This window comes from Euprymna scolopes, chromosome 13 (genome assembly GCF_053919585.1).
Source record: "Euprymna scolopes isolate OS-2025 chromosome 13, ASM5391958v1, whole genome shotgun sequence".
Classification (NCBI taxonomy): Eukaryota; Metazoa; Mollusca; class Cephalopoda; order Sepiida; family Sepiolidae; genus Euprymna; species Euprymna scolopes.
Window position 1 is genome coordinate 75,322,260 of NC_136494.1, and position 26,790 is coordinate 75,349,049.

A 26,790-nucleotide genomic window follows, 5' to 3' on the forward strand; every position below is an offset into this window, starting at 1 on the left:
CTACATTGCACTGTAAGGAATCTACTGCTGATGCTATGAAATTATTATTATTTAATAGCTTGAATTAACTCACATAGAAATAGGTTTAATATTTTCTATTTATAAAAACAATATGAACAAAAATCAATAATATTATGAATGTAAGTTGAAATATATGTCAGTAGGACCCAATAACATAATACAAATATTATAATAGGACATTTCTTAGTTATAGCGGTATACATTCATAAAACAAATTGAAATGAGTAAAGGTAAGTATCATATTTAAAAATACATATAAAGATGAATTTTATCATTTTAAGGCTAACTTTTGGCGTATTCGAGTTCAATAAATTATTTTAAGCAATATATATTTGTTTTGAGGTAATTGCAATTTTTTTTATTAAAGCAGATATACCAAGTAATTATTGAGTTGAATATAATATATATTATAGATTATACTTGCATTTAATAAAACACGTATATATATATATATATATATATATATATATATATATATATATATATATATATATATATATATATATATATATATATAGTATACATTGAAATCGGTTTGAAATATCCTGGTTTAAATAAATAATAAAAATAAATAAATAACAATAAAAATATAAAAGAAAAGATAAATTTGCAAAAATTACATTAGTTTAACATACCCTTTAATCAGTATTGTGAAAATTTATAAAATATGATTAATCTATAAAATGATTATATCATCTAAGAGAGATAATCCAGTATACATTTAATGTGGAACAGCGTCTTCGCGCGGGAAATAAAATCAAACGTAACGAAAAATTATGACATACCTCATATTAATAAAAATAAGATGTTAATAAATTCTAAATAAATTATAATTATTAATAGATGTCGAGTTAAAGACATATACCTAATAAAATCTTTGCTTAGTGTAATGATAAGGTTAAGGCCAAACATATATTTAGATTTACGAAATAAGTTAAATATCGTTAATAAATTCTATGAATTAAATGTGTTTCGTATATAAACCAAAATACACATTTTCTAGATTGAAACATTTTGAATATGTACGACAATGAATATTAACTATTTATTAATAATTAATTTAAAAAGACGCATTATATAAGATATTTTAGTTTTAATTATAACAATAAGAACATATTATATAAATACGTTGCTGAAACCTGAATGGCTGCATTAAAAACAAACATGGCGTAAATAGCATAAAACACAATTGTAACTAGATTTAGATTTATGTAATCGTTCTCATATTCTTTTTATTTTCTTTTAAATTCAATAACTTCTTATTCTTCTGATTAGCAAGCGCGTAATTTATTCAGGCATCGACATGATAATTATATGATACTGTCCATTTTAACATGTTGAAGGAAATAAACGGTAAGATAAACATCTTGAAATTTGTATATAAACATTCTGTCATTTACTGTTATATTCTTTAGTTATATTTTACGTGTATCGTGCTTCATATAAAAACGTTGATATTGATATAAATTAATAGTAAAATATAAATAAAAAGATTTATATTAGTAAATTATATATATATTTATATATGATATACATTTATATATATGATATATATTTATATATATACCTAGATGTTATATATATAAATAAATATATATGATATATTATAAATATATTATAAAAAATATATATGATATATATTTATATTTGTATATATATATTATATATATAAATAAATACATAAATGATAAATTAAATATAAAGAAAAGGATTGATATAAATAAATACATCATAAAAATAAATAAAAGATTGATATAAATAATTAGTAAAATATACTTGAATAAGTATATTTTATCTTAAACGTATATCTCTCTATATATGTGTGTGTATGTGCGTGTGTGTGTGTGTGTGTGTGTGTGTGTGTGTGTGTGTGTGTGTGTGTGTGTGTGGATAAAAGATCAATACGAAAAATATATACATGATTATATATTTTCTGTATTTATTTCCTATGTGTTGACCTGTATGAATACAAAACGTCTTACGAAAGGAACAAAAATGTTTCTTTCAAAAGCACATATTTTCGACCGATCCTTCGGTCTTCTCTAGTGTGAATGATGGGAACATGAGTGCAAGGCGGGCAGGGTTAGCAGCAATGGTGCACGGGTGGCTGCTTGATGGTTGTTATTATGGAAGTATTTTTTTTTTCAGTTTTAACTTCTGCTGTAGTCTTCCATGTCATAGCATCGATCCACTGAGTTAAGGCTTTTTGGTGTGTAGAATGAAATCCTTTGTATACTCGTATCGTTTCGTTTGGCGAGAGTTAGTAGTCTGAGAGGTTAGCAAGGTTGATGTGCTGTGTTCTTTTAGGGACAATATGTGTGTTTTTATGTTTGAGTAGTCAACTGAGATTGTACGTGTTTTGTTGATTGAAGATGTGTTTCAAATCTTGATCTTTGCTTAGTTTCCATTGTTTAAGTTGTAGGCATTCGTAGAGGTGTGTGGAATATATTGTGTCTAGAGCCTTAGAGGTTTCCATAAATGTAGTGTTGGTAAATAAACAACGGAGTTTAGATTTGTTTTTGTCACATATTTTTGACAGCGTTCTTTATATAAATATATGTATGTGTATATGCATGTACGTATATGTATGATGTACGTAAGTATGTACACATACACACATACACACACACACACACACACACACACACACACACACATATATATATATATATATATATATATAAGTGTGCGTGTTTCTGTGTATATTTATATATTGGTGTATATATATTTTTATATATTGGTATTTATATATTGGTGTATATATATATTTATATATTGGTATTTATATATTGGTGTATATATATATATATATATATATATATATATGTATATATATATATATATATATATATATATATATATAGGGAGAGAGATACAGACGGTAGAAAGAGAAAGAGAGAGGGAGAGAGAGAGAGAACAAAATGCTTTATCACTTATGCTGAACGTTTTAGTTTTTGTTTTTAAGGAAAGTTTTGTTTGATCAGCACTGCCGGTGGTCTCTCTCTCTCTCTCTCTCTCTCTCTCTCTATATATATATATATATATATATATATATATATATATATATATATATATTTCTCTTTCTCCCTCTCTCTCTCTCTATCTCTATCCCCCCCACACACATACAAACACACAAGAACACATATATGCTACTATATTTATGAATTCATGCGAATTATTCTGTTTTTATTATATTAACATCAAAACAGGCTTACTTAATTTTGGTGAAATACGGATATATATGTATATTCTTTACTTCTAATTTCATCTACTTAGTTTAATTCTGATATGATTCAATAGAGAGAGGAAATTACTTCGAGGTGAATATCTGATAAGATCACGTAGAGTTACGTTGTTATCATCTTTGAAGTATACGTTTGTCTTGGAAAGGTGGAGAAAATATATGTAACTATACTGCATAATTAGAGTTAGAGGATAACTTAAATGCATACAGCACACGTCGAATCAATGTGCATTTTCAGTTTTTCAGTACACCATTTGATTTAAATGAAACTAGCAAGGCTACCAAACATTGCTCTGGATAAGTAGTGTAGCATAGCGTCTATCCATCTCTATTCGTCTTCTTCCCTTTTTCTCCTACTCCTCGCCTATCCTATTCCTCTCTAAGGACACTTACACAAATTGTCGTCATAAGGGAACTAACTTTCGCAAAAAGTCAAAGTCAATTTCATTTCGTTAGTAACACAAAAGTGATAACATTTTAAATAATGTGTGTATTGCCCAATATCAATAAAAACGCGTGTATGGATCGATAACGCAAAATGATATAAATAGCCATTTGAAAAATAGATAATATATGTTTTTACTTTTAAGTTATACATCTGGGATTATACAGATTAAATAACTACCAACTTTATAAATGAGTGTTGTGTATTTTTCAAGTTTCAGATAGGCACATAAACAGATTGTTGCTCTTTGTCTAATAGGTTTTAGATTGTAGTATAAAAGACATTATGCATAATTCAATAAATACACATGCATATGTGGGGTTATATTCAACCAAACGCATACAGACTTAGATATAAGAGTGAGTATGTTTGTGTGGGTATGTGTGTGTAAGTGTGTGCTTTTGTGTGCACATATTTTATCTATTTCTATTCGCATTTATTGGGAAACTATAAAGGGAAATAATAATTCTAAAAATGTCAGCATCGGAAACGTGCTGTGAAATGAAAAATGCAATGTAAAAAAACTGTTTGTGTTTTGAATCAATTGATCAAAATTATTTTGGGCTCTGTCTTTTGTTTTCGTTTGCTTTTAGTCTTTTTGATATTTCTATATAGATTTATTAATAATTTATCAAATATTCTGCAGCCCCTGTGAAACCAGACACTTATTAATAGCCGAACACTGATTCGTCATTTTGAATAGTTTGATTAATGCAATAGATTCTTAAACTACATGATTGTGATTCTCTATAGCTGTTGACTGTCGGTAAAAAAAATGGTGTAAAAATAACGCACTGAATGGTCTTTTTTTTTTTAGATCCACGCACTGAATGGTCTTTTTTGATAGATCTACATAAATGGACAAGTGAATATTTGTTCAAATTAGTCCTCTACAACACGAGAGCGTTAATGATGTTTCTTTTTTTTAGAAATGTAGAGATTGATATCTACGGAGATATTTTTACACTGACGTAAATATGAACAAATATATTTATTTATATGCATATGATTTTTCCCGAAATTATAAATATAAATTATCTATCATACGCGTTTAGACGTTTGAGCTTAACATCGAATTTTTCATTAACAGAATTATCTCATTTTAGTAATGTAAATACACATGACATCGGGATACTATATTCTCAATGGATAAAAATAATTATTTTCTGTCAGTATTTAGTGATAGGACATTTTAGTTTAAACTTTTTTATAGCCATTCCCATTGAATGGACATGATTCCATATTTAATCACGTTGCCTGATACGACTTGATATACAACTGTTGCCCCTCTCTCGATCCTCACAGTTACGTCGCGTATTTCATATAACACACGCACACTTACATACACATACACACACGCACGCACACACTCACACACACACATATACATATATATATATATGTATATATATATATATATATATATATATATATATATATATATTAAGCGAAAAGGGATAGAAACGAAAAAAAAAAACCTTAGATGGAATGTTCCCGCCAAATAGTTTCAACTGTAACCGAAGGTTTCTCTGCTTACACAAATTAGGGGGGGGGAGGCTAAAACTGATGGCAAGCGCCTCGAGGACAAACAAAGGGAGCTTAGTGCCTCCTCTGTAAAACACAGAAATATATATATATATATATATATATATATATATATATATATATATATATATATATATATATATACTAGCAAAAGTACCCGTCGTTGACTGGGTTAAAAACAGGCTACAGAAAATGGACTCTGATTTATGAAAGTATGCTAGGTCATGAAAAGGAAGGGTTGTAATGAGATAGCTTCGAATTTGGGGGTATCAAAACCAAAGCAAAATATGATGAAAGTAAAATTAAAATAGATAAATCCCATAATTTATTATACCATACCTGTTCACACTGAAACACTTATCACAATATTCTGTGGATCTATATTAAAAACACCTTGTTAAACTTTGTGGCATATTTCCATTCTATAAAGGTCAGGTGCGAACGAACGCCCCATAATTTTATTATACCATATTTTTTCACACTGAAACATAATTATCAAAGTATACTTACGCAGATAGATATGAAAAGTTTTTTTATTAAAGTTTGTGCCTATTTCCATTCAATGGAGGCCAGGCGCGAACGCAGACCCCATAATTTTATTGTACCATCCCTATTTAAGTTAAAACATACTTATCAGAGTATTCTTATGTACATCTTTATCAAAAACACTTGTAAACTGTTTTTTTTTATTTTTAAATTTTTTATCTCCATACTTTGTGGACCAGGCGCGAACGCAGACCCCACAATTTTAATGAACCGCCGTTCTGCCAGATCAAACATACCCATTCCTGTGTATCGATACATCCTTTATCATTATATGTAATCAGTTTTTTAAAATAGTCATCCATACAGGACCACACACACACACACACACACACACACACACACACACATTCAGCTTCATATATATATATATATATATATATATATATATATATATATATATATATTTATATATACTTTGGTGAAATATATAGAAACATATCAAACAAAGTACTTGATTTTTAAAATACAATTTTTTTAAATATTGAAATTAAAAATAAGGGAATAATATTGAGTTGTGTATGTTTTACTGAATAGTAGATCGAAATAACATTATACACTCGGTTTAAAGTCTTATCGCTGGTCGATGATAATCGGCGATATATGAACCCTTACTGACATGAAACGGACGGTATCAGTTTGCTTTAAATTGATCTTTTGTAACACAGAGACACAATCTCTCCCTTTCCCTTTCTCTCTCTCTCTCTCTCTCTCTCTGGCAATTAAGCTACACATAATATTACGCGTTTTATTCTCGTCAGAATCCGTTAGGCTTATGCTAACCAAAACGAAACGCGGAACTTTTTAGCATATATATTTTCATAACTTACGGACCTATGTATCGAGACCTGTTGAAGTAAATACTGAAAATTTAAGCATAAAATTATATCAACGTATATTAATTTATGTAATTAAATGAAGAAAACATATATTTGTATGTGTGTGTGCGTGTGTGTGTGTGTGTGCGTGTGTGTAAATATGTCCAGAGAAAACATGAAAGTACTTGACGTAATAAGTTAAGAAAATATTCAAAGATCAAAATCTCGCCAACATTAATGTTATACGTATGGATCCTGATCTACAAAATACCAATGCTTTCCCCATTGTTCATAACACCGCTTTCAGGATAAAAAAAGACAAAATTAATTCAGCAAGAATTACAAAAGAAATCAAAGGTCAATTTTCTACGATTCAACACAATATATAACCATATATATAATATTTTTTTTAATAAAAATAAAAATTCTTTTGTAACCAACGGACAGTAGTGTTTCATGTATATGCAATCATCAATGTAGGAAGTGATAATTACTGCTAGTTGGAAGATTTGTATGCTAGTTGATTGCTTATATATATATATATATATATATATATATATATATATATATATATATATATTACTGTGTGTTAAGATTCATACATCGCTAGCATTTACAACCCATAATTTGCCATATGAATGAGATAATTTTTATTGGATGTTTAAAGTCTAATAGAATATACAAATAAACATCCAATATTTCACGGGGAGGAAACTATAGAGTCGCTTGATTATATTAGTATATAATATTCATAGGAAAAAGAATATTTATTCACGTGTAATATTATATATATATATATATAATATTATATTATATATATATATATATATTATATTATATTATATATATATATATATATATATATATATATATATATATATATATATATATATATATATATATATATATATATATATACAGTCAAGGTAGTTAGTAAAAAGAGGAAAGTTGAAGAGGAGATGTCAGATAATCAAGACGGGATTAGAAGTTGGGGGAAGAGGTCGTCTCTCTAAGGACCCTACAAAGCGGTGTATTTCAAGATAGCCAAAATGTGAACCTAACGTTGTAATTTCTAAAGATGTCCGACTGAAACCAGAGAATAAACGTTGTTATATATAAACATGACTATTGTTTCATGTCGTCTTTGAACAACCAGGCATGTGTTTATTTGTCGTTTAATATGGGCTGTTTTACATATATTATAACCAACTGTTGACTACGCCATTATTAACAGACATCTGAAATGTAAAGTCGGTCTATCATATGGACCGCAATGATGCAAACTCTCTTCGTCCCCTTTCTTGTCATGTACAAGCATTCGTTATTGCAAGTAATTGTCTTTTCTCCTCTGTGAAAATATTGTCAATACATCCACGTTATCGTTTCGTGTCTGCATTACATTATAAGTTATATGTCTATAAGATTTGGCCTGCCACTGACAACGTAACTTCTGCATCATTTGTTACAAGCATTCTACAAATACAGATTATATATACACGCGTACACAACACACGCATGACTTACACAAAGACTACTACATAACGCACCCAATAAAGAATGGTATATGTCATGTAATAAAATTATGAGTTTATTATTCTTAGTAATGTAGTAATTGGCACAAGAAATAAAAATAGATAAAACAAGTTTCGAGAAAAAAAAACCCTTAGAATGTGGCGTTTATCGAAAGTCTTTTTCAGTATCGATTTCTCCAACGTTTTCCTGAATGTAGTAGATTATTTCATGTTTTACCTTTTGCTTGCGAATGAACTAAATAAAGTGTTCCGTTTGAAATTTTGTCGAATTCGACAAAAACATTGTCGAGTTCCACTATACACATCTGAAGTAGGTCGGAGGTGAGAATAAGGTATGAAGAATCTAAATATAAGAAGAAGAAAAAAAAACGACCTTGGAAACTCTGATACCTACAACGTACAATTGGTTACAGCTTAATATATTCTCAGTATTGTTATAAAAATTTGGGGATTCTTCCGGCACTTATTTAACGGCAATTCTTGTTTTTTTTTAATTAAGTTCAATTTACATCAAAGTACATGGAGAGTAGAAAACGCATTGTGGATGCGTTATCGGCAGCTCCTGTTACTCTCGCTTCTTCTTATTTTTCCCTCAGTCCTCATTTTTAAATGAGTGATTTTTCTGACAAAGGGAGAAGAAAAAGCTGTTTTCTAGGTTGGCAGTATTTTTGCGCAAACAGTTGGCAGAGTTGGTGGAAATTTTCTGTTTCTATGTCTATCCTTGTAGCCATGTCACTAGTAAGGGTGCTGGAGGTAAACGTTTTGTCTGGGCTGACGTTATCCGCCTGATAGTCAGGGACCCGAACCTTGGATTAACCACTAAGGAGGCTGTCCTATCAGCAGGTGCAAAGTACTGGGGCTGCTGTATTGCCATTTGGTGAATGGAATCTGGACCATGCAGTAGCTTCTGGTGGGGCCTCTCGATGCCATACTAGTGGGTAATTGTTACGGCTTTACCTTATCATGTGGTACAAAAAAAAAAAAATTCTTCGTTTCTTTTTCTCTCTTAGTTTCCCCTCTCTGTCCTGCTCTAAGTAAATCTGTCGACCTAGTCCACAAATTCCAAAATTTCATCATGACAAGTTTCAAGAAAAAATACACGATTAAACCCGGTTCTCCAACTTCCAACGTAGACCCCTACTACCATGTCTCCTTCTCCAACATCAGGGGTCTACGTTCTAACCTTCCAGAGGTTGAAACCCAATTACAGGAGACTAAACCAGACCTTTTATTTTTAAGTGAAACTGGCATTGGACAGGCTATTTCCCTTGATGAGTTTGCAATTACAGGATACTCTAACTTAACTTCTAAATCTGACCCCCAAGATCGCCATGGGCATGGAATATGTGCCTATATTAAAGATAGCTTTCCATGTGGGAGGGACATCTCCAGGGAAGATCCTAACTTACCTTATATGTGCTTCCGGGTTGCTTTAGCTCACACTACTGCATTTATATTTACTCTCTATCGCCCCCACAACAGCGGAGTTACTATCTTTCAAAGCATATCTGAGAAAATTGACCAAGTCCTTTCTACTTATCCTTCAGCTAACATTCACGTATGTGGAGACTTCAATGTTCACAACGTCGAATGGTTGACCCACTCAAACAAGACCGATGATGAGGGGAGGTTCTGTCATGATTTCTCCATTGCCTATGACCTCACTCAGATTGTTCAGGAACCTACCCGTGTGCCCGATAATGACGGCCAGTATGCGAGCCTACTAGACCTTTTTCTCACAACTTGCCCTGAACTATGTTCAGTTTCTGTTCTGTCGCCTCTTGGATCTTCCGACCACTCTGTTGTATCAATTAAGATAAAAATGAAATGTAATAAGTCCCCAGACGTACCTCTTCATCGTACAGTATATCGATACACTAAGGCTGACTGGGATAGCTTCCGTACATTTATATCTGATCTACCTCTGCATTCCATGTTTAAAAAGGATGTGTCCTCTATAGTATTAGACCTAACTGAATGGTTAATTGTAGGTATTGACCATTTCATACCCTCTAAAAAGTTTCAGCAAAAACCTAACAGCCAGCCATGGTTCTCTCCAGAATGTGCTGCTGCCATTGCGCACAGAAATCACTTTTTCCACTGCTTCAAACGTAATAGATGTATGGAAACTAAAGCCGTTTTCAGGACTGCCAGCAACCATTGTAAGAAAGTAATAAGGAACGCAAGAGAGTTGTATGCTCAATCTGTTAAGTCCAAAGTAGCTGAGCAGCGGCTTGGTTCCCACCAGTTTTGGCAAATAGCAAACAGAATCCTGAACAGAAGCGTGTGCTCCATCCCAACTATTATCAATGGATCTGAGGTAATCTCGTCAGCATCAGACAAAGCCAAACTCTTTGTCAAGAACTTTGCAGCTAATTCTACCCTTTGCGACCAAGGCCGACAACCCCCAATATTTCCTCCTGTATCAGAAAACACGCTATGTGATATACGTATATCTGTACGTGATGTTGCCAAACTAATCAAAAACCTTGATTCCAGTAAAGCAACTGGCCCTGATGGTATTCCAATTATAGTACTCAAAAAACTTCAACCTGAACTAGCGCCCATACTTACAAAACTGTTTAAACGTTGTCTTAAGGAGAATAGTTTCCCATCTCCCTGGAAAATCTCATCAGTATGCCCTGTATTTAAGAATTCAGGTGATCGCTCATCCCCCTCTCAGTACAGGCCAATAAGTCTCCTGTGCGTCATGAGTAAGTTGCTAGAATCTGTATTAAATACAGAAGTAATCAAACATCTCAACAAAAATAACCTTCTTAGTGACATGCAATATGGTTTCCGTTCTGCTAGATCTACAGCAGATGTCCTTACAGTTATATCGCATAGGATTAGCAAATCTCTCGACGGTGGCAATCTTTCTAGGGCAATTGCTCTTGACATATCTAAAGCCTTTGATAGGGTATGGCATAAAGGTTTACTTCATAAGATCGCTAGCTATGGTATAGCTGGAAAAGTCTTCTCAATTATTAAATCATTTCTTTCTGATAGATTCATAAGAGTAGTAGTTGAGGGGCAAAAATCAGAAGCTCACAATATTAATGCCGGTGTCCCTCAGGGATCCATCCTGGGCCCAACTCTTTTCCTGATCTACATTAATGATCTTCCAAATCATATCCTTACATCATTTGTAGACATTTATGCTGACGACACTACCATTTATGGTACCACATCTAAGACAGTAAACGAGCAAGTTCTCTCCAATTCTCTCTCCTCTGATCTTGAGCACGTAGTACAATGGGGAAAGGAGTGGCTGGTTACTTTTAATGCATCTAAAACCAAGCTTCTCTCTTTACATCATCAACATTCTAATCCACATTTGTCATCAATTGAAATGAATGGCTCTCGTCTTCAGGAGGCCTCAAGTTTTGACAAGCTTCTGGGCTTGACCATTACTCCTGATCTTAAATGGAACACGTATATCAAATCTGTTGCCAAGGCCGCTGGAAAAATGGTGGGATCTTTCTATCGATCCAGTAGATATCTCACTGCTGATGCTATTCTCTATCTATATAAGAGCCAGGTACGTCCAAGGATGGAATACTGTTGCCACATCTGGGCAGGAGCTGCTAGAAAGAACTTGTCCTGCCTTGATAGAGTTCAAAATAGACTTCGTAGCCTCGTAGGAGATGTCCTTTTCTCCTCCTTGCAACCTCTATCTCACAGAAGAGATGTTGCGAGTTTGTCTCTGATGTATCGTTATTTTCATGGAAAGTGTTCAACTGAGCTTCAATCTATGGTCCCCCCTCGCCAAACTTTCACAAGAAACACTCGTCTAGCTGTAAACACTATCAATAATTTCCCCCACTCTTTATCTGTGCCTAAACCTAAACGTAGATTCCATGAACAAAGCTTCTTTCTTAGAACTGCACGCCTGTGGAATTGTCTTCCGTTTTCCTGCTTTCCGGCTGACTACAATATGGTTTTGTTCAAGTCTAAAGTAAATAAGTTCTTGATGAGCCGTTCCATATAAGTTATTAAATTTACCAAATTTTCATTACTAATGATTGCTATATTGACCAACTTCTACTGTACACTCTTTAACCCTTATCCTTGAGTGGCCTCTGGGCCTTGATAATGTGGTGATGCCTTTGTAAAAAAAAAAAAAAAAAAAAAAAAAAAAAAAAAGTACATCGTTATGAAGTGCACTTTCTCGATCAAGCAAGAAGGAATGGTGAACAGCGAAAAATACGCGTGGTCGTTTCGATGTTTTACACTCACAAACTATAATCAATCTCTCTTCTATCTGCCACGTGTATCCACCCACAGCGTCGCATCCTGTAACGCAGTCAGAATTCTAATGGAAATTTCCTCTTCTCGAACCGTATGTTTACACTAGACTATAATCTTGCTACAGTATGAAAATAAAAAAATATATAACTCAAACCTACTCGGAGGCGTGTTAGACGAGAGAAGAAACACGAGTCGTATGTACATATTTGTTTAAAGAGTTATAATTCTATTCGTGTACTGTCTGCTCGTTCGATCAGATAATTAATTGATACGAACTGCTGCTGATATTTTCAAGCGCAACGGTTACTCGCTGTTAACATCTATTGCTAAGTTTTAATGAGTGATATGAGACCCTCGGCACCAAAGCAAAATAACTAGCTCTAGGCTGTCATTTGTGGAATTTATCACGCCCCCCACACGTATACTACATCTCACAATTAACTAGTGGGTTCTCAGTATGATATATTTTTTTAATAACTTGACATATTTATGACATTTGTACGAACGTTTGAATACTTACTATTAAAAAAATCGCGGGTTTCGTAGCGTATCTATCTGTATATGTGCCTCACATTAGCTCTAAATCTACTCGTTATAATTGTGTAGATATAAGCAAACACTATTTCCCGTGTATTAACTATGTCAATACTTATATATTAGGGTTATCAATATTAATAAATCTAAAACAATAATAGATAAATTATACTATTCTACTATTACAACAAAAGAAATTATTGCATAAATAACTATAATTAAACTACAGCAAAAACAAAATAATAATAATAATAATAATAATAATAATAATAATAATAATAATAATAATAATAATTTATCCAATACAGAGGAAAAAATAGAACCACCGGATGAACATGGACGATCTGAAACTTTTTGCAAGGACCGAAAAGGAGCTAGAGACACTAATCAACACTACCAGAATCTTCAGCCAACATATACAAATTGAATTTGGAATGGAAAAGTGCGCCCAACTCGTTATAAGAAAGGGAAAACTGGAAACGGCAGAAGGCATGGAACTACCCAACCAAACAAAAATTAGGGCACTAGGGGAACAAGACGACTATAAATACTTGGGAATTCTGGAAGCGGACACCATCAGAGCAACAGAAATGAAAGAGAAAATTGGAAAGGAATACCTCAGGAGAACAAGAAAACTCCTGGAAACGAAATTATATAGCAGAAACCTAATAAAAGGTATAAATACATGGACAGTATCACTAGTAAGATACTCTCGACCGTTTATAGGGTGGACAAAAGAGGAACTGAGACAACTCTACCAGAAAACCAGGACCTCATGACCATGCACTAGGCCCAAAGGACGATACTGACAGACTCTACGTGAAAGGAAAAGACGGCGGGAGAGGACTGATCTGTATAGAAGACTGTGTGAAGGACACGAAAAAAGAACTAGAAAAATACATAATGCAACACACTGAAAGGATATTTATGGCAGCGAGAGATACTGAAAAAAAACCAACAAAACAGAGACAAACGACAAAACGAGAAAAGAGAAATGGGAAGAGAAACAACCCCACGGAAGATTCATAAGAATGACAAAAGATGAGAATAACAAAAATACCTGGACATGGATGCGAAAAGGACATATAAACCGAGAAACAGAATCTCTAATAACTGCAGCACAAGATAACTCGATAAGAACCAACCATATCAAAGCAAGAATCGATAAAACACAATAAAACAGCAAATGCAGACTATATGGACAGAGAGACAAAACGATAAACCATATAGTAAGTGAATGCAGCAAACTGGCCCAAAAGGAATACAAAACCAGGCATGACCAAGTGGGGAGGGCGGCGCACTGGGAATTATGCAAACGACTGCATTTTGAGCGTAAAGACAAATGGTACAAACATAAACCTGCAACAGCACTCGAAAACGAGAACCACAAAGCCCTATGTGACATGGACATACAGACGGACACACCCATCCAAGCAAGAAGACCAGATGTCGTAATAATTAACAAGAAAGAAACATCCTGTCAAATCGTAGACTTTGCTGATCCAGCTGACCAGAGGGTGAGTATGAAAGAAAAGGAGAAACGCAGCAAATACACAGAGCTAGCTAGAAAGCTGAAAGGGATATGGAAGATGAAGAAAATAAATAATATAATAGTAAGAACACCAGAAACAATCCCGAAACTCTTTGAAAAAAGAATGGGAGAAATTGGAATCAAAGGAATGACTGGAAAAATACAACGAACACCAATCATGAAAACAGCTGAAATATTAAGCAAAACCCTTGAATGTGGAAGTTAACACACCGGGACAAGATCACAGTGTAGTATCTGTTCTTCGGATGCCTCACTTCAATTTCTTGTTCTCTGTCAGTGGAGGAGAAATCCTTCACGACTGAGACAATTTTTTTTTGTTCCTTTTCTCCACGTTAAAAAACGACCCTAGTGTCTAACTCCGTCGCGTGGGGAGGCATTGTAAATAGGAACACACAGGAGAAACAAGTGCAGGCCAGACAAACTGCTGCAAAGGCAAAACATGAAACACTACATGCAACCATTAATACTGAAACCTATAAGTTCTCTAACCCAACCATGTCCTCATTGCCACATAACCGCCCCCCCCCCTCAACAAAAAGAGCGAGACCAAATAACCAAATAGTCAGGGAGGGAGGAAGGATCGACGAACTGACAAGATCTCAGTAGAATAAGTGCGAAGAGAACTGGGACCTTGGGGAGGCTTATTGCCACTTAAATCCCAGTTAAGACAGTAAAGAAATCAATGGCAAGCAGCTGTTGCGATAATGCAAATTTATTTGCAAATGTTATCGAAAGAGGGTTAGAGTACTGGAAACCTTGGGAGACCTGTTGTCACTCAGCTTCCAGGGAACACCATAGGCTGTTTTCAGGGAAAGATCTCTGAATATTTGTGTGAAAGCTTCTTGTGAGCCAATAATAATAATAATAATAATAATAATAATAATAATAATAATAATACATACATACATACATACATACATACATACATGCATATTAACCAATTTATTAACTATGATACAAAGAACCAAAAAAGATGTCGAAAAACTAAAAGACCAGAAGAAGATAAAAGTGAAAAGCGACATAGGTATAACACGTGCTGAATAGAAAAAAATAGCATACGCCCGAACTCCTCCAGCTCGGTTTATTCAATGCCTATAAAATATATAAATATCATTAAGAAATTAATGAGAAGATGTAGACTGTAATTGGCAGCCGGGGGAAAACTCTCGACTTCGATAAAAACACAAAAACGCATCTTCAAAGAAGACACTGCTAAATATTGAACTCCCGAATTCAACATGTTGTCAAAAGTAATGCGGAGAGAAGCCGATTTTTCAAGGTTTTAAAATATGAAATATTTTATTAAGAGAAAGAACGTTACAAAAGGAATTTACGAACAATAAAAAAGGACGAGAGTGTTAGTTAAACAGAATAGACTTATTTCAAATAAATTTTGAACTCGCAATGAATTAATCGGGAATTTAATTTCATAAATAATAATATTTCATTTAGTAGAAAAAATGATAAACAATAATAATGGTTGGAATTTTAGTTCGAATTATGAAATACATTTTATCAAAATTATGACTGGCTAGATTGTGACGTTACAGAATCGAATAAAGTATGAGAGACCATATGTTGTCGGAACAGACGAGAGGACGGTTAGGGTAAGCAGAGTAAAAGTGTGGAATAAGATAGTTGGAGAGAGAGAGAGTTAAGAGAGTTAGACAGTTGTAGAGAGATAGAGGTAGAAAAAGAGAGAGAGAGAGTTGTCCATCAGTCGTTGAAACATTTTGGTGACCGATTAGAACGATGCAGTAATAACAGAAAAAGCGTGCCATCTTCGAGAATTGAAACTTAATAGACTGTGAAAATCAGAAATATGTCAACTGGTGTTTCATTGGCAGAAAATGTCTTCAATTTCAGAACAGCACGCCAAAGAACTATTCAAGAAGGTATGTATCCTTTTGTTTGGTGTGCCACAACCAAAGGTAGTTATCGGTTCTTTTCTATTAAGAGCTGTCCAGTGTATGTTATTGCCCGTTATGGACTATATCTTCCTTTATATGAACTATATCTTCCTTATAAATATGTGAATCGCAAAATGAATATTATCCAAATTGCCACATAGAAATATGCGCATATACAAATTAATATTCTAGAACACATAATCCGCTCCACACGCAGCTGCATATATACAAATTATATATATATATGCATATATATATATATATGCATATATATATATGTGTATGTGTGTATGTGTGTGTTTGAGTAATGTTAGAGAAACAGTGATTTAATTTGAATAAAACCAAATACGCATCAGGTGCGCTTGAAAGCCAAATTACAACGCAATTATACGAAAATAAATATTTTTTTTACTTTTTAAAATTTATAATTTAAATATATTTCGGAGTCAAATTCCCTCCTCAGTATTTTTTTTTTCTTCCTTCTTGCCATGTTGTAAAGTAAATGAAAGGAACCTACAGTCCTGGCGTTAATCTCGCGTAGTCAACGCACTGTTCCCAACGTTTAAAAATACAACCGCTGGGAGACAACGCGCGGATCTGTACTACTGACTTTTCGTTCTTCAACTTTATAACATGGCAAAAAACACGGAGAAGAAAAAAAAGAAAGAAGCAAAATACTGAGGATGGAGTTTGACTCCAAAATATATTTGAATTATTAATATAAAGGTAAAATATTTGTTCATTTTCGTAAAATTGCGCTGTAATTTGATTTTCAAGCGCACTTGATGCGTATTTTATTTCATTCAAATTAAATCAACGCTTTTATAACGGAAATCACACCCCTGACTTTAATCTTACGTAGAGAACGCACCGTGCTCAACATTTAAAAACACAACCGCTGAAAGACAACGTGCGGATTGAAACTACTGACTTTTCTTTCTCCAACTTTACAAAATATCAAGAAAGAAGAATGGAAAAAAGCCTACTGAGGATAGAGTTTGACACGGATATATATTTAAATTATAAATTTCAAACAAGAAAAATATTTGTTATTATTTCTGTAAAATTACGTAGTTATTTGGTTTTCAAGCGCACCTGATGCGTAGAGGCTATATAACATATATTTTTATTTTTATACGGTAATATATAACATATAGATTTGGATGCATAACAGAGTCATGTATATATACACCGTTATATATATATATATATATATATATATATATATATATATATATGTGTGTGTGTGTGTGTGTGTGTGTGTGTGTGTGTACATTATTTTTAAAATATAATTATCCACTAATGCGCTTTTCGCCGTTTACGAATCATCAGAGTGGCTGAAACACGTGTCAGTAGATAATCATATTTTAAAAATAATGCATATGGGGATATCAAACTGGTCAAAGGGAAAATTATTTTCAACTCGCATTTAGGTAGAAATGCGCTTCCATATAAATAATTGAATTTATTCAATAAGTATCGCTAACAAAAACAAACAAACAAACAAACATCATCCTTGGCCTTCAGGTCAAGATCAAAGTGTAGTATCTAATCTGATACCTACATCTTGCAAGGCATTGCTGTTCTGGCGACACATTCTCGTGCCCGGAACACCTGACAAGCTTTTTGGGTCGCGTTCTGTCCGCACCCCCACTTTGTCTGTCTTTCTCTGCTCTCCCCCCGTGAGGGAGAATCCGAGCTGATAATTTACGACCTTCCCGCGAGGGAGGGTCGGAAACACTTTCTCTCCACTAACTTCCCACTCCCTCTCTCAGTTCTATCTCCCCTCCTGCCGCCTTTGGTGCCACTTCTTTTTGGCGCCAAAGGTACAGGGAAGAGAGATTAAAAAAAAAATGGACACTCCCAGCCCGGGGGGCACCAATAGAGATACCCCCAGCCAGGGGGATACCGCAGGAAAAACTGCTCCCCAAGAGGACGACTCCCCAACAGGGGGAGCAAAAAGCAACAGGGCATATCGCCCGCATAATAAATTGAAGGACGCCCCCCAGAAGGGAGAAAATTCACAAGCAGCTCCCCAAGAAGGCAACTCCCCGACCCAGGGAGCACAAGTAATGGCGGAGGAGGGAACGAGGAACGTTTCAGGTGAACCACACTTAGTGGCACCTCTTGCTCCTCCTCAGTCGATGGAACCCTCGACTCCCAAGAGGACGACCCCCTCACGGAAAAAGGGGAAAATGATGAGGATGGAGTAGCTATAAAGACTAAAGCACTAATCAATGAAGCGATAGCGTCTTTAAAGTTCCTTGGCGGGGTGACCAAAGATCGAACGCTCCCCAAGAGATCAAGCCCCAACCAGCCACCCCTCCAGAAAGGGAAATAACGAGCAACAAAAGCCTGGCAAAGAGCACTAGAGCAGAGGCACCCCCCATAAGTGGTGGAGCACAACAGGTGGCACCCAGGAGCCAACAATCTCCTCCCAGGAAGAAAAAGAAAGAAACCCAGGAGGCAGGGACCTGTAGATTGGCAACCTTCAACACCGATTGGCCGGCTCTCATCCCACTGGGCAAACCACCAAACCCCGGTCAGCAGAAGTAGCAACAGCAACACTCAAGCCAGACGACACTATCCTGGACCCGCATTGCTAGTAATGAAGACACTGAATGGGATCCACAAACCCAAACGTCCCCTCAGGAATATCGGGACCTTTTCGAGTCCACTTACAAGGATCTCATGGAAGGGAACGTAATAAAACCCCTTCCAGGCACCGCAGAGGACCTTAAGAAGAGGGTAGTGTCCTTCATCACCTCGGACACAAAGAAAAGAGGCCTCACAGGATTAGACAATGACAGCATGGTGGACTTCCTCCTGGATCTGAAGATCCCAGCCAAATACATATTCAGGAGGAGCTACGCAATGTGGGACGTCCTGCTCCCAAACCAAAGAGAGGCCGAAGAGACAGCAAATAGGGCAAATCTGCGCTGGAAAAACATCAAACTCCAGCCAGAATACCTTAGCCAAATAGTCACCAATGTCGCCGTGCTGAATGTCCCGTGTCTCCTGGGAGCAAAGCAACTAGGAGCGGTCTTCAGCCAGTACGGTGACGTGGTGTCCGTGGCCCCAACTAGCAAGAAGAGGGACGTCCTGACTGGAGACTGCAGACTCCAGATGTGCCTCGATAAAGCTGACTTCAACCAAATACCAGCGACACTGAGGTGCAAGGAGGGGACAATGTCCGTCATAGTAGAGAGACGGAAACCGCACTGCTGGCACTCAGGAGAAGGGACACATGGCCAAGCATTGCCTCAAAAGAAATCCGACCAAAGCCCCTACAGCTGCCGATAAGCATTGTGCCCCAGAGACGACAACCAAGCCAATGGACCTATCCCCCAGCATTGGATGGGTCACAGTGACTCGAAAGGGGAAAACAAAATACCCCAATTCCAGCCAGCAAGCGGACAAAAAACAAGCGCCGCAGCAACAACAACAACAGCCGCTGCAGCCAATTCCGGACAAGTGACCAGAATACATTGTCCAGCAACCACCGCAGCCAAAGACGTCACAACCCAAGCAGCAGCAATCGCAGCAGAAGCAACAGCATCATCAACAACAGCAAGAGGAGCAGAACAACCAGCCCAGGAACAACAACTGGCCCCTGGATGAACTGAATCGGGGACCAAGAGAAGGAAGGACTGCTCCACACCAACATCTGACACTGCACCAACACAAACACCCACACCAATGCGAACCGAACCACCACCCCAAAGATAAAAAGAAACGAATGACCCCGGGAGAGGGAGCAGTCGCTCTGCCTCTCGAGGACCGACTAAAACACAAGAACTGTGTCAAATTGATCCTCTGACGGTGGCAACGCCCCCCCTCACATCGTCAGAGGAACACTTTAAAGCCACTTCTGGATTGCCAACAGATAGAGGGGAAAAATGTTAACATCCCCTCAAATTTCCCGGATGCCCCGTTCCTAATAACTTTCGTTAGAACTCCAGAGGCTTGCAAGAGCAACTTGTGGTAACTTCTGGAGGCAGCGGAAGGGGCCACTCCGGAAAGTCAACTTTTTAAAAAAGCGACTTTTCCCTTGACGAACTGTCAAAACAATGCAAGCGAAGGGTCCCAGTGTGGGTTCACCCGTCTCTCTACAGTGCCCTAAAATTGACCTTTCCCCTAGACGTTGGCGGCATTGTGAGATAAGGCCAGGACCTGAAAAACCTGACCTCCTTGACCATCGCGTACAACGTCGGCATCCTTATAACGACAGACTTTGGAGCCAAGTGTGACACACCTTAAAGGTAGGTACCATGTCTTTAAATTTGACCAGTTTGAATGCAAGGGGCTTGAGATCACCGGGCGGCTCGCCTCCGGCACGACCTCTTGTCCCTGGGAGTGGATGTTGCTGCGATCCAGGAGGCGCATTTCGTTTCTTCTGTCGACTGTCAGGTGCTGAACCGGGACTTTGTAGTTTTCTCAGCATATGGCAGCCCGCGGGGAAGGGGAGTCTCCTTGCTAGTGAAGCGAACTCTGTCCGCGACGGTCAACGTTGTTCATAGGGATACGGTGGACAAGCTGGTCGTGGCCGATGTTGCCGTAAAAGATTCTGTGTTTCGGGCAGTTGCGGTTCATGCGCCCAGCACCGCTCGCGAGAGGGTCTTATTCTTTAGTCAGCTTGACGCGTTTGTAGATTGTCGGAAGCGGGTAGTGCTAATGGGGGATTAGAACGCCATCTTAGACCCAGATTTAGATAAAGTAGGAGGCGAAGCTAGAGGGTTGGAAAGATGTGGGCCTAGCCTGGCTGACCTGATGGCTTGATGCGATCTGGTCGACAGGTTTCGGGTCGAGCATCCAGGGCGGGAGATGTGGACGTAGGCCTATAGCGTTCCTTCCTATCCGAATACCTATTTGGACAGGATATTAGTTAGAAGAGGCGAAATAGATTTCCTATCTTGCCCCACGTTCACTTGGTTAGGTCAGTCAGACCATAAAGTAGTTATGGTCCGGCTGAAGCTAGGAAATAGGCCTAAGTTAGCGGGTTACTGGAAGTTAAACACCTTCCTTCTGGAGAGACAAGACTTCCGAGACCAGTTAGGAGAATAAATTAAAAAGGCTCCAGTGGGGGCGGTTACCGGGAGTAAGTTGTGGTTAGGTCTAAAAGCCAACATTAGAAGCTTCTCCGTCAAGTATGCCCATCGCCTCGCACTAGATAAGACCAGGACGAAGATGCCGCTAGAGAATAAACTAGCCCGGGCTACAGGGGAGGGAGATAGGGTTAGTCAGGAACTAGCTAAGCAGGATCTTTTGTGCGAGACTAGCGAGCGCTACGAAGGCTAAGTAGTCAGAGCTAGGCTTAGAAAGATAGGCAACGAAGCAGTCAACTCTGACGCTGTTGCACGTCGTGGGATTTCTAGGCGTGGCTCGGACAAATACATTGAAAAAGTTAGACATCCGGATGGACGCACCCTTGAATCGACTCGGGAAATCTGCGAGGGGTTTCGAGAACATTTCGAGGAGCGTTTTACGCAGCAGCCCGATCTTCCGGTCCTTGAGTTTAGCGACTATTTAGCCGACTCTCCCCGTCTTGACGTGGCTAGAGCGGCTGCTTGCGAGGGCCGGGTGACGGAGCGGGAGGTCTTTACTGCGCTGAAGCTCGCCGGAACTCGATGGTCTGCCATACGAACTGTATTTGAGGCTGTCGCCCATGTTTCTGCCTCTTCTGGCGGATGTTTTCAACCATTGGTTTGCTCAGGGATCCATCCCAGGGCAGGTAACCAAGGGAGTGATCACATTGCTGAGGAAAGGTGATGGGCATGGTGGGGAAGAGTTAGACGACTACAGACCCATAACTCTGCTTAACACAGAGTTGAAGACTTTGGCCAAGGTCCTGTCGAATCGGCTGCAGGTTGTTATCGAAGAGTTGGTTGAACCGGAACAGAACTACGCTGTGAAGGGGAGATCGATTCAGAACAACTTGCACCTGATCCGCACGATCCTAGAGGGGGGAATAGATGACGACACGGAAGCCGCGCTAGTCAACTTAGATCAGTCCAAAGCGTTCGATAGGGTCGACTATCGTTTTCTGGAATCTGTCTTAGAGGCCGCCGGTTTTAAACCGGTCTTCTGCAAGTGGATCTCCGTGATGTATCGACAGCCCACGGCTGTCGTGCAAGTCAACGGAAAGCGCTCGAAACCCTTTGTTATCTCTCGGTCGGTTCATCAGGGTTGTCCGCTGTCGCCCCTGCTTTACGTCCTGGCCTTGGAGCCTCTGCTCCGCAAGCTGAGACGTGTGGAGGCAAATTCGGCCCTGCGCGGAATTGCTCTGCCTGGCGTTTCAGCTGCTAAGGTATCCGCGTTTGCCGATGATGTCACGGTCTTTGTGTCAAGCTTCAGAGACATTGAGATCGTGTCGGAGGCGCTTGCACAGTACGAAATTATCACGGGGGCCAAGATAAACTGCAGAAAGTCGGTCGGACTGCGGTTGGGCGCCTGGAGTGGCAACGCAAACCTCCCGGCGCCCTTCAGCTGGACGGATGGTCCGGATCGGATCCTCAGGGTATGGTTCGGACCGGGTCTCCAGCTTGATAAGAATTGGTCGGAGGTACGGTCAAAGGTGGCAGCTGCGGTCGACGCGTGGCTTCCTAGGAAACTTTCCTTAAAGGGTAGAGCTGAGGCGTGCGCCATATAGTCTTCCCTCTTATCCTTTACCGACTGGCCGTACTTCTTCTGCCTGCACAACACCTAACAGCTCTTGTCGAACTCTTGTCCTCGCTCCTATGGAACAAAAGAAGACACTGGGTAAGCAGACAGGTATGTATTCAACGTCCGTGTGAGGGAGGTTTGGGAATGCCGGACTTGAGGTATCATCGAGACGCTGAGAGGCTGGCCTTCCTTAGCCATTACCTTCAAGATGATCAACCGTGGCACCCCGCGATCACTGCCGCCTTTCCCGACCTCATTCTCGACCCCGCTATCGAGAGTCGTCACAGGCCGCGGGGAGATTCAGCCTTCCTGAAAGAGTGCCGAGCCACGCTAAAACGACTACCAGGGTCCAGCGACCTTGTGACTGCCACCCGTAGGGAACTCCACAGGGATCTAGTGAGGGGGCCACCGACGATTCGCTATGTGCGCGTTTGGGTTGGCAGCAGAATGAGAACTGTTCCGCGTGGAGCTGGGCGCCAGGTTCGAGTCATCTGAACAATTCAGAGTTCTGACCTGGCGATCGGCCCGAAATGCGCTTCTCCTCAACAATATACAATGCAGTTCTGGTTTTTGGAGTCGCCTGCCTGCCCCCGTTGCGGGACGACGGCCGTAGAAACAACTGATCATGCATTTTTCGATTGCCGCGAACTCCGCCAGTACTGGTCGTATGTTGGCGAGGTGACGGCTCGCATCGACCCCGAGCATCCTCGCCCGATTACTGTATCAAAAGTAGTGGACAACGTAAGGCCGCCGTGGGATTGGGAGAGACAAATGGTCTATATCGCAATCCTGGCCGTGGCGAGAATGGTGATTTGGACGTCGAGACTGCACGATAGCCGGGGGGTGCCTTTTTCTGATCAGGATCTAATCGCTTTCTTTAAACACCAACTACGAGTAAAGATCAGATGCGACAGAAGAAGGCTGCATCGGGTGGCTTTTGAAAGAAGATGGATACAGTTAGCAAGTCTGTGTGTACGAAGAGGGGCCAAATTTGAATACGTGTTTCCCGCCTAGGTGTGGAGCGCTCAGTTCTAGGATTTCTGTCGGACCCCCGCCCCTTTTCCAATTCTACTTCCTTCAGCCTCTTAACCAGCCGAATAAATCTTGTTTGCCTTATTAGAAAGCCCCCAAGATCCCCAGCCTCCAAAAACAACAATTTTTTCTTTTGCCCAATCTTCCTCTCGAAATTCAATCAAACACTAACACCCCTCGCCCTAACCGCCAATTTTTTCTTTTCTCCCCTATTTAGGACACAACCCCTCTCCCCTCCATTTAGAGGCTGCTCGCGAAACCCTGGTCCCTTTACAAACCAGAGTGAAACGAATGGTCTAGCATTTCAGATAGGGTTGGGAGGGCCTTACTAACCGGTTTTTTTCCCCAAGTCCCTCGAGAAAAATGAAATTTTATTAAGATTGTTATCCTTTTTGTATTTTTTTATATAAATAAAAAATGTTTTAAAACACATACATAAATACAATTTTAAAGGGGTAACCATGATAAAATTGTATTTTTTTATATAAATAAAAAATGTTTTAAAACACACACATAAATACAATTTTAAAGGGGTAACCATGATAAAAGAGGCCGGCCGAGAGAAAAATAATAAAAAATTTACAACAGAGACGAGATGGATAAACCAACCTCACCATCCCCCCTTTTTTTTTTTAGTTGGTCTTGTGCATAAGTTTTTTGTTCATTTTCCCAATTGTATTTTTTCCTATGAATAAAAAATTTAATATCTATGTAGTATCTGTTATTCAGATGTTGTACTTTAATTTCTTGTTCTCTGTTAGTGGAGGAGAAATCCTTCACGACTGAGACAATTTTTATTTTTGTTCCTTTTCTCCACATTAAAAAACGACCCTGGTATCTAATTCTGTCCCGTGGGGAGATATTGTAAATAGGAACATCTAATTATATATATATACTAGCAAAATTATACGTCGTTGACTGGGTTAAAAAACAGCCTACAGAAAATGGACTCTGATTTATGAAAAGTTATGAAAAAGGTTATGAAAAGGAAGGGTTGTAAAGAGATAGCTTTGAATTTGGGGGTATCAAAACCAAAGCAAAATATGATGAAAGTAAAAATAAAATAGATAAACCCCATAATTTATTATACCATACCTGTTCACACTGAAACACTTATCACAATATTCTGTGGATCTATATTAAAAACACCTTGTTAAACTTTGTGACATATTTCCATTATATGGAGGTCAGGCGCGAACGAACACCCCATAATTTTATTATACCATATTTCTTTAAAATGAAACATAATTATCAAAGTATACTTACGCAGATAGATATGAAAAGTCTTTATTAAAGTGTGTGCCTATTTCCATTCTATGGAGGCCAGGCGCGAACGCAGACCCCACAATTTTATTATACCATCCCTATTTAAGTTAAAACATACTTATCAAAGTATCCTAATGTACATCTATATAAAAAACACTTGTAAACGTTTTTTTTTTTAAATTTTTTAATTTTTTATTTCCATACTTTGTGGACCAGGCGCGAACGCAGACCCCACAATTTTAATGAACTTTAATAAAGACTTTTCATATCTATCTGCGTAAGTATACTTTGATAATTATGTTTCAGCTTGATGAAATAGAAGAATAAAAACTGGGATATTGAAGGTAAAGGAAATGAATTGTTTAGCAATCTAATATAAATACCATTATTTATATATTGATATACTAATCGACTCGACTCTATTCAACTAAAAATCAACTTTGCTACCTTTGGACTACTACACGAACTGCAATAACACATTCTATGAATTAGAGCTGCATTGAATTCTTTTTCCTACCGAATTCTTTTTACTCCACTGAATTTTAAATTCTAACTATTGGATTCTTTTTAAAGAATTATATTTCCCTGTTCAGATTAACCTTGAAAGAGTTTTGATGTACGTCAGAATGTTATTCCTGATGTGTTCTTGTTCTCTTCCACATTTCCAACAGTTTTCGTCCGTTTTTCAAAGGGCGGATACATTTTCTTTGCAATCTATGACAAAGTATCGTAAATTGCAGTTTCATTTAATGCCTTAACTAGCAAATTCTAGATCTGATATAATTATAATTCGCTCATTTATTTCTGCTTTCCGATGAGAAGATTAGCAAGAATAGCATTCTTGGAAACCCAACGGAATAAGGACTTTGAAAATTGTTTTACTTTTGAGTATTCTATCGAACAATAAATTTAATTGTAAATTTTAACTTACAATCTTATGTTTTCTCTTTTAGTCCGACATTACAAATGGTTTCGTGCTTCAAGCAATCGTCAGAGGAACTCGTAATACGGTTTAAGTTTTATGACTACACACACACACACACACACACACACACACACATATATATATATATATATATATATATATATATATAATATTGAAGTTGTATTTTCCGTAATATAAGTGTGAACAGAACCTCAATTATTACACACCACGAACACCAAGCGTTATCTTTCGGACATAAAGATAAGCACAAATATAACCGTTGAGGAATAAACGGACGGATTTTTACTGCTAAATAATAACAGCATAGCACTGGGGGAAAAAAAATAAATAAATATTCGGAAGAAGATGTGTTTTGTCAGAATAATAATACTTTTAAACGAATAAATGTTTGTTTATTGTAATAATAACCTTTCTATAATTTAAAATTAAAGAATAAAAAAAGGTAATTATTTACGATTAAATAATACAATCAAAAGTCTTGATAAAGA